At 36.8% G+C, this 9,954-nt stretch overlaps 1 long non-coding RNA gene across 1 annotated transcript in view; it reads left to right on the top strand.

Annotated features, from left to right (window-relative positions):
- Positions 1-9,954, top strand: part of LOC116090669 — a 22,817-nt gene that overhangs the window by 2,461 nt on the left and 10,402 nt on the right. Inside the window, exon 2 of the long non-coding RNA XR_004118773.1 lies at positions 30-334. This is a non-coding gene — a long non-coding RNA (uncharacterized LOC116090669). The remainder of the gene's footprint in view (positions 1-29; positions 335-9,954) is intronic.

Genomic DNA, 9,954 nt, shown 5'->3' with positions numbered 1-9,954 from the left:
TTTTTTTGTCTTTTCTCTTTTCATGGAAGAATTTTTTTTGTATGGAATTCTTCTGATTTGAAGGGATCTGCACATTTGTGGAAGCAATATGCATGCTTTTAAAGCCTCATCATACAAGAGAGAACTTGTCCCCTTCTCCTGATTTGAATGGAATTGAGCTTTAGAAGAACAGGTTCGTGCACAGCCTGGAAATCTTAAAACAGAATGAAAGGGGAGCTTTGGTCATTCCACCAAAGTTTGGCTGCAGAGGCCCTGCTGGGGAAGAGGACAGACAGCAAGAGAGAGGATTTGAACTCACCTAAGGGCTTACTGAGTTGAGGTGCATTTTGTGGAGGTAAGTAAAAGCCAGTTCAAGTTTCTTGTAGGGAAGAAGCATTGACACCTCTTTATTTATGAGCCCAGATACTCTGAATTTTAATTTTGGGTAGAAGCATGACAGGTTTTCTGACTCAAATCAATATTTTCTCTCCCTTAATTTTTTTTTTTTTTTTTTTTTTTTTTTACTCTCCTCCTATTTAAAGACTTGTGAGAAACAGATATAAAGCTGAAAGCATCAAGTGGAAAATGTAACAGCTCTTTAATCTCACAGGAGTTCTGGCCACTTCAAGCTTTTTCTTATGAATGATTTGTTTCTATTTCATCTAATCTGACTGCAATGAAAACGTACATAAAACCCTACTGTGCTCTGAGATTAACTTTTGCTAATAGGGAAAAGATATTTTCTAATCCCACCCCCTTTTTTTGTTCTCTCTCATATTTTAAAAAGTCTACTTTGAGATCAGCCAAAGGCTGTGTGAAGAGGACCTATTTAGAACTTTCTGAGGCCTTTATCCTGTTCTGTCCTTATACCTCCCATCTTGGCAGTACCCGCCAGGCCCCTGCTTGTAGACAGTAAGGCCCCTCTTTTTAAATGCCAAATTTTGCCTCGTTGTTACATTTTATGCTGATCATCAACTAGCTCTAAGGTGCAGTTAAACTTAAGTGCTTTTTACACAGAGGGAGCCGGCACACCGAGTATGCTTTGAATAGAAGCTTTGCTCAGGGCACTACTCCCAGTCCTTCAGAATTGGAGGGTGCTTTCATAGCATCTTCGGCTGTGGACAAGTATCTTCAATATAAATTGCCCAACTTTATTTATTATTGTATAAGATTTACAATCAGTGATTCAAACCCTTTTCTCAATATCTTGATATTCAATGTTGACTATTAGGGCATTATTGGGGAATCAAAAATTATTGAAATAGTAATTAGTTTTGGATTTTATGCTGAAGGTATACTTTTTACTTCCACTGGCTGGCTTTATGCCTTTGTGCAAATCAATCAATTACACTGTGTGTAGTGTGATTTGCACATAAGTCAATATTATGTAGAACTTTTTTTTAAAAAGATTCATTCATAGTGTGCTTCAATTTTGAGTCTACTTGAGTCAGGTTTTAGAAGTCTAAGCTAATGGAATACTCTGAATCTATAGTCTAAGATAAATGACAAGGCCATATGAAAACAAGTTTTATAACTACTTGTATCCATTAGCAATAAAAAAATTAGAAAATTGCAACTTTTTGAGTTTTTACAATGTGGAGGTCCAGTATTGTTTCTAAACACATTTAATTTAAACCTTATTACCTCATTAAATAGAAGGTGAAAGCTACTTTTCTAAGGCCATACTTATATTAATTCATAAAGGTAGGAGTCAGTTATCCTAGTTATTTGTGAAATTCCAGAACCCATGTTTTATATCTGTAGCTAATTATGACAATGTACTTGGTGTGTCTTATTTACAACTGTCAAAGTAAAACCATTTCCCCCTAAAACATCAATGAATTAGACAGTTAAGGTTATAATACCACAAAGAGTCACAGTAGAAAAATAGAAGCAAGGTTATTAAAATTGAAAACCAAAACATGGGTATTAAGTTAATTATTACCATAGAAGGGACTTTTTGGAAATTTTCTAATTGACAAGATAAACAAACAAACAAACAAATAAGAAAGAAAGTGATAGGCTGCATAGCTCTCATTTCACCAAAAACCTTCAAACCCTGCATTATACTAAATATCAATGATTTACAACATGTGTCCACCCTTCTAGCCTTAATTCATTTTGTAATTATTTATTCAATCCTTCTTTCTAATTTTAGTTATGTGTATGCTTGTGTGTTTATGTGGGTAGTATGTGCATGTTCAGTGCAGTCCTATCCATGGATACCAGAGGCATCAGATCCCCCAGGACCTGGAGTCGCAGCCAGTTGTGAACCTCTCAGTATAGGCGCTGGGAATTGAACTCAGGTCTTCTGAAAGAGCATTATATAATCACTGAGCCATCTTTCCAGAAACTTACCAAATATGTTTTATGGTCCTAGGATCTTGCTAGTCAGTGAGGACTCAGTAATAAGTAAAATTGCTCTTTGTTTTTATGGAGTGTGTAATAAGAGATGAAATAGCCATTGAACCTTTATTAGTCTGTAGTTATTAAATAGTATTATTAGTTCTGGATTATTATGATGAATATGGAAAGAGAAGCAGATTTATGAGAGCACATGTCAAAAGAAAGTGGCCTAGACTTGGAATCCTGAAGAGCATCCCCAGACTAGTAGAGTTAGAGCTGAAGCCAGAAGCACTGGCCAAGAGCTTCCTGGAGGTACGGAAACTTCAGTCCCAGCCTAGACCTGCTAAACCAGAGTCTGCATTTTAACAAGAGCCTAAGGTGGCACTTCTGACATTATCCTTTGAGGGCCAGACCTAAGGAAAGGGTGCGATAATAGTAAAGAAGCAATGTTTTTTGAAGACTCTAAGGTAGGGGTTTAGTGAGTCAGGGAAATAATATAACTTCTTAGGAAGAAAATAGTCTATGCACACCACACCATATAAGCAGGCTGGGTAAGCCTAAGAAATACGCACATCCTTGATGATTTCTGAGCAGAGGGAAAATATCATTTGATTTATCCTTGGAAACATCACTGTGCAGTATGGATCTCCAAAGGGGCACAGCTAGCGAACAAGGCAGTTACAGGTGCCTAGGTACAAATGCTAGTGTAGAGACTAGGAATATGAACTGGGAAGTAAGATTGAATAAAATGTTGGATTAACATTTCGGGAAGATACAAATTGTTTTTCATAGTGCCTTCTCAGATGCTGAATTTCCAACACCCTTGCAAATTCAGTTCAGGTTTTTTTATAGAAAGATTAATGTCATCTGACTCCATTACTTCATTGTTTAACACAGTTACTAGAATATAGATGGGAGAATCAGGAGAAACTGGGAGTCAACAGGCTTTTGTTTCTTGTGTTGAGAGAGGAGGTTATAAATACATATAAGGGGCAGTAGGTTGGGTAGTAGCAGTTACGGCTTGAAGTTCAACATGGTTCTAGATGTTTTCAAATATTGATAGATTGTCCTGCCTTTACTTTGCTTGCGTTAAAGGGGTTGTATAAAATTGAATTCCAAAAACAGATAACATGAATGCTATCCTTATAAAATTTAAAACATTTTTATTATAAAAAAATGGCCTTCATTACACAGACTCATATATGTGTACATACATATAATTGTATTTTTTGTATTTTGCTCATGTTAATTTCTCTTTCAATACCTCCTCTGAATAGTGTCCTTTTTCTGCTTTCATGAAATCACACCACACACACACATACACACACACACACACATACATACACACACACGTATGTATGTATGTAATATGTATTATACAGTACATTATCTAAAGGAAAACATAATTTGTCTGTCAACCCATTACCTTTTTTTTGTATTCTACTTCATGCTTTTTCTCTTTCTCTTTATATATATATATATAATATGTTTGAGATTCTGTTATATAATGAGAGAAAATATGCAATATTTGTATGTCTGAGACTGTCATATTTTGTTGAAATAAGTTTCACTGTCATTCATTTTCCTGCATATGTCATAATTTTATTTTTCTTTGCAACCAAATAAAACCCCATTGTGATTTCCTTGCTCGCTCATCTGTTCATTCATGGACCTCTGGGAGGTCCCGTCTTAGCTACTGTGCACAATACAGTAATAAATGTTGATGCACAGGGACATCTGTGGTAAAGCACTGCATTATATGTTACTGATTGCTTGTCCCAATGTAGTGTTTAAATTAATATTTACTGAAGGAGAGCTATATGCTTTAGCTTTTAATAATTTTTAAATTATTTTTTAGATATAAATTATATGGCAATGGGTTTCTTTTCTTTCTTTCTCTCTCTCTCTTTCTTTCTTCTTCTTCTTCTTTTTTTTTTTTTTTTTTTTTTTTTTTTTTTTTTTTGGTTTTTCAAGACAGGGTTTCTCTGTATAGCCCCTGGCTGTCCTGGAACTCATTCTGTAGACCAGGCTGGCCTCGAACTCAGAAATCTGCCTGCCTCTATCTCCCAAGTGCTGGGATTAAAGGCTTACGCCACCACTGCCCTGCTTAATGGGTTTCATTATGGGATTTTTCATATAGACTTTGTTTTTGTTGCTCCTCTTTCCCTATTCATCTTCTCCTCACTCTCCTGACTTTCCAGCTGGTTCTCTTTCTACTCTCCCACAAGCCTTCTACCTTCATGTCACACGCACACACATGAGCTGGTACTCTGTTTTCTCTTCTCTAACCTGTCTTTAACACCCCCTTTTCCTTTTCATCACCCTTTTCTGGTTTTATAACCTATACCTATAACCTATAAGCAAACACTCTGCCAGATGTACATGTTGAAGAATAATGTTCTATCACGAATTAGAATTATTGGCATGGCCAACCTTATTCAAATAGCATATCCTACCTCCATGAGGGAAGGGGAGTAAAGGTAGATCTAGATGATTCCATAACTTTCATTTTGCTCAACTAAAGGACAAAAGTAAATGTTAGCAACTTATGATTTGGAAGCTATGACTTGACTAGGAAATCTAAGTGTAGATTTTATCTGTAATTATATATTTATGAGAACATCTATATGAATCTTAAAGAATAAGCCAAAGTGCTTCGAGAACCTAATATACTGAGTAAATGAATTAGCAGGAATCTGGGGTAATTATAAATACAGATTAAAAACTGGTACATGTTCCTAAGCATGTAAAATAAAGGATGCTTTTGAAGGTGTTCCAGGTGAACTAGTTGCTGTAAAAGGTGTTATTTGAGCTAGTGTGTGTCGATGTATTTTTGGGATGGAGAATAAAGATGACTGAAACATGTATAGTCCCTGCAAGAGTGAGAGCATTGTCTGTTAACAACTATTTACTACGAATGACTCTATTTAGACTTTATACAACATATAATACACAACACACAATATACAACAAAGCAGATCTAGCAATCTTGTGTTTGAATGCTGTTAATGTTTTTCTATTACTTTTGGCATGGCTTAATCAATAAGGACATTTTTTCTTTAAGAGAAAACTTGAAAATCAACAACAGAAGTGGATCATGTACCTCTCTCTCTCTCTCTCTCTCTCTCTCTCTCTCTCTCTCTCTCTCTCACACACACACACACACACACACACACACACACACACACACACACACAAATTAATGCTCTGTCCCTTTGTACAGTTATTCTTTCTCAAGTAAGAAAGGCAGCAAAGGATAAGATACAGATCCATCTGCCGTTCTAGTTGAACTATTCTAGTATCCTCTGACTGTAGGTAAGTGTTTTTGTATCATTTGCTCTGAAAAAGCAGAGTGATAATATTCACCAAGATGGCAGGGCTGGAGAGACCAGGCAACACAAGTTGCTCAGATCTGCCACACATGGTTGATTCTCCTGGCCACCTCTGTTCTGAGCTAAAGGAACATGAGTTCTTTAATAGAGGAAGCAATGTTGCTTCACTCCAAGTCTGACTGACACCTGCTGTGCCCCTCACATACTGCTCCTTCCAGTGCTCACCCCTTCCTTCTGCTTGACCTTATCCTATACCCTGGCTCTTGATTTTTATAATTCTGAGTTCATTCCAGTTTCAAGTCTATAATTTGTTGTCCTTTAGCATTAAACAGCCCCTGATAATTGTACCTTTGTCACAATCTAATGTTGGACCCATGGCATTTAAACTTGCTTGCGCCTGAATCAATCTGACTAAATTTATATTTTAGTACTTTCTTACCTTTTGGAGGTATATCTATTAGGAATGATTCTGTGACACTTTGCAATATCACAAATAGAAGGCAAAATGTTAAAGGTAAATGTTTTACATTTTAGGCATCACTTTAACACTCACTTTTAAAATTCATGCCTGTGTGTAATATAGTATTTTTTTTCTAAATTTGCCAGGTTTATTGTTTCTGAAAATTTGATTTGATTGTCTGATTTATCCATTAAAATACAATCAATTCTGATTTTCCCAGTATATACTGGGTAAATGATATAACATATGATTAACACATTAATTAAGATTTCATGTTTTATTTGACTGATCAATGGAATGGATTCTACAAAAGAATATAATCTCAAAATAGGGGCTTAAGAAGGAAAATGGAACTTTATCTCATTTGTTGTGCTGAGAAAGATTTCTTAGAAGAGTTTGAATGTGTTTCCCCACTGTATCTTATTTCTAGGAAGAAATGCTTAATGAGCCTACTTCTTGGGTTGTTATTTACATGCCTGTATTTAAAATCAGACCATGGCTTAAGCAACTTGGATCACTGTGGTTATGGGGCTAGGTGTACTTTTCTAACGGTCCTAAATTGATCAATATTTCAATATTAAAGTCTATATTGAAATGACCTCATGATTTTTAATTTCTCACATCAAGGTTTTTAGGCTATAATTGTGATAGAGACTATAGTCTCTTAAGATAGGAAACATCCTATGGAGATTAAAGTGCACATGGAAGTACAGCTAACGCCCTGAGAAGCCTCATTGTATCTGCACAGTACACAACAGCACACGGTAGCTTGTGGGTAAATTTAGGATTGACTTCAGTTTCACTCTCCTCTCAAATGAATGGGGATGGTTCTAAACATGATCTCATGGAAGGATGCTACCCAGCTCCTGCTGAGGATTGAACCCAAGGCCTAGTGCATACTAAGGAATGTCATCTTCCCACTGAGCTACTACATCTGCCTAAGGTTAGGGGAGAGGACTTTAATTGCACCAAATAGTCACTTCAGCTTTCGTTGTTGAGAAACACAAACCCCATCTCGCCCATGGTATCATAGTGTCAGAAGTGTGATTGTATTCGGTAGGACAGTAGGCACGCTATTTCTCTTACTCTTAGAAGAACTGGAGATTATAGGTTAATGTAGAGCGACCCCAAGTCTTGTCAGTTGAAGCAAATCCTGTTTTACTTTCCAGAGAATTTTTCCTTTAAAACTTTCTTTCCTTTGTCTTCTAATAAATATGTTCTTTCTAAATCCTTTTTTTCCTTTTAAAATGAAAAGAGTAAAAGGACTACTTTTGTAATTAAAAGTCATTTTTAAATAACCCCAGAAGATTGTTTCTAGATATCAAAACATCTTTATGGTCCCATTTCTGTGGCAAGAAAGACAAGCGACTGGGATCCTGAGTATTCTACTGTAGTCTACATTAATTACCTTCTATTAAAAAAATGACAAAGACCTTTTTGAAAGAGAATCTGGCACTCTTTCCACAGAAAGGATGGCAGACACCCTACTTTGCTGATTTCTTGACACTTCTAATTACCTGTATTCATTTGAAATCGTTTCCTTTGTAGAGAGTTATTGGCATGATTTTCTGAGAACAAGAGGAAAATGGAAAAACATTTTAGCAAGTTAAGGGGGAAGAAATCAACAGTATCATTGTTTGCCGCTTTTGTTGAAACTCCCCACACAAGTCATTTGAGGGACATGAAGGTAAATGAAAGGTTATACTTTGCCCTGCGCGTGGTTGCTGGTATTTGTAATGTCAATAACTGTGGAAGGTTGTCAGGAAACTTCAGAGACAAAGGTCAATGGCAATGACAAACACATCATTGTATGTGCTTGAATATGCAGTATCAGCCTAATCTGCCAGGAGAGCCTTTCACACCCCAGAACTCTCAAGCAGCCACTAGAGGAAACCCACCCATTGTTCTCTGGCCTCCTGGACTGTCATGGAGAGTCAGAGATGGAAAACCTGTACAATTGTTCTTGGAGGGTGGAAGGCGGGAGGAGGGTGTCAGTCTGTCTATAAATGGCCATTCTGGATTTAAGGGTGGGATCATAGAGCACTTTAAAACTTAGTCAGTTTCTAAAAGTGCTTCATTCATGTGAAATTTAAACAGTTTTTTTTTCTTTTTACTAAAAAGAGGAACACAGACCAACATGAGCCTAGTGTACCATTGCAGTGAAGTAGATGACAGAGCGTTTCTGGGTTATAAGCTCAATTAAATATTAACCATGCCGTTCATATACTCTTGACAAAAATTTAGTTGAGCTAATGGTGAGCCCTTGCACTGAGTCCTGCCTCCTGTTGATTTAGACACGTTAGAAAGCGTGGCCGCTTGGACTCAGTGATCAATTATTTATGAATGAAATGCACAATAGGTTACTTAAATTGTGTCTCCAGTAAGAACAGAATTGATAAACTACTTTTGTTGTTGTTAGAGCTTCAATCTGAAGTATTCAGATTTTGTGTGTGTGTGTGTGTGTGTGTGTGTGTCTGTCTGTCTTTCTTTCTTTTAGTAAATTATACCAGAGGAATCATTTGTTAACCTTTTGAGAACTAAAACTTTTTTTTTTATAAGAAAATGAAATTGCTAGTGATCTTTGCAATGGCTGGGCTTCACTTGGGTCCTGAGGAGCATCAGCAGGCTATTGAGGCACTGTGTATATAATGTAATTTTTTTTTTTTAATGGATAAGACCTTTAAGGTTTTGCATCTGTTGCACCTGCATTAAGAAAAAAATATTTTGAAAAAAGAAAAATCCACTCTTCCTGAGACATTCTTTATTTTCTTGGGTAGCCTGACTCCCTTCCATGGGAAGGAAGAAATGATGGAGGGAGAAGAAGGAACGTCAGTAGGCGTGAGACATAATTGCAATTTAACCAAGTAAATATCCTTGCTCCATAGGGAAAGGGAAATGACAGACCCCAGAGAAACAAGGAAAAGGAAGACTACAGATTCTGAGAGGGAAAAGATGCTATTGTGAGATGCCTGGAAGAGAACCTTCTAGAGTCTAGACTCTAGACAAAGGGAAACAAGGATAATTAGAAGGTCCTTCATATTTTCCAGACAAGAGGACTATCCATTCAGGAGGCACTTGTTTCGACTTCACATGCCTCGTGCCAACAAGTCTGTTTGGAAGGACTTGGGCTGTGGTCCTAGGTGGGGAAACTACAGTGCACCCCCATTTTGCTTTTCACATTAGGAACACCATAGAGTTCATTATGGAGGCCTGTGCTAGCACTTAGGTTTTACTTAAACTTGAATTGTTTCCACTGACATCATAATTTTGAATGTCTCCAAAGAAGGTCTTCAGTGGGTAAGAATGGCGTTTAGTGCTTATGTTATTTCATTTTTTACTGGTCTCCTTTGTACTTTTTTAAGGCTCTGATTACATCTCTGACCCCTATGTAAGTAAACAGTCTGTCAACAGTGACCATGGGCCAGACAGCAGCTAGAATATTTCCCCAATGCTTCATTTATTTTATTTCTTAATATTTGAAATTATTTTAAAAATAGACCTTTAATTTTCTTCATTCTCCTACCTGGAAGGTAGTACTTCCTTCATGAACGTAGCTAATGGGCTTTAAGAATTAATAGAGAGAAGTGTTCTTGTGTACAAGACCTGTGCACAGATATTTTATGTTGTCCCTTGAGCCTTTTAGATGCAGCGGTCCCCTGGAGTATCCGTGTATGAGTCCATCTTTTGTAGGCTAGCATCTATCTGAATGAGATGATAACATGTTTGAAGGTTGAATTCCTGCATGGCCCCTCTTCACCTTCCTCTCCATTCTGGTGAAGGTTATTTTGGAGATGAATGGGTAATAAACCATACAAGCAGTTTTATAGAATTTCTTGA

This window comes from Mastomys coucha, unplaced genomic scaffold (assembly GCF_008632895.1).
Source record: "Mastomys coucha isolate ucsf_1 unplaced genomic scaffold, UCSF_Mcou_1 pScaffold15, whole genome shotgun sequence".
NCBI lineage: Eukaryota > Metazoa > Chordata > Mammalia > Rodentia > Muridae > Mastomys > Mastomys coucha.
This window is presented reverse-complemented; position numbering and strand designations above follow the sequence as displayed.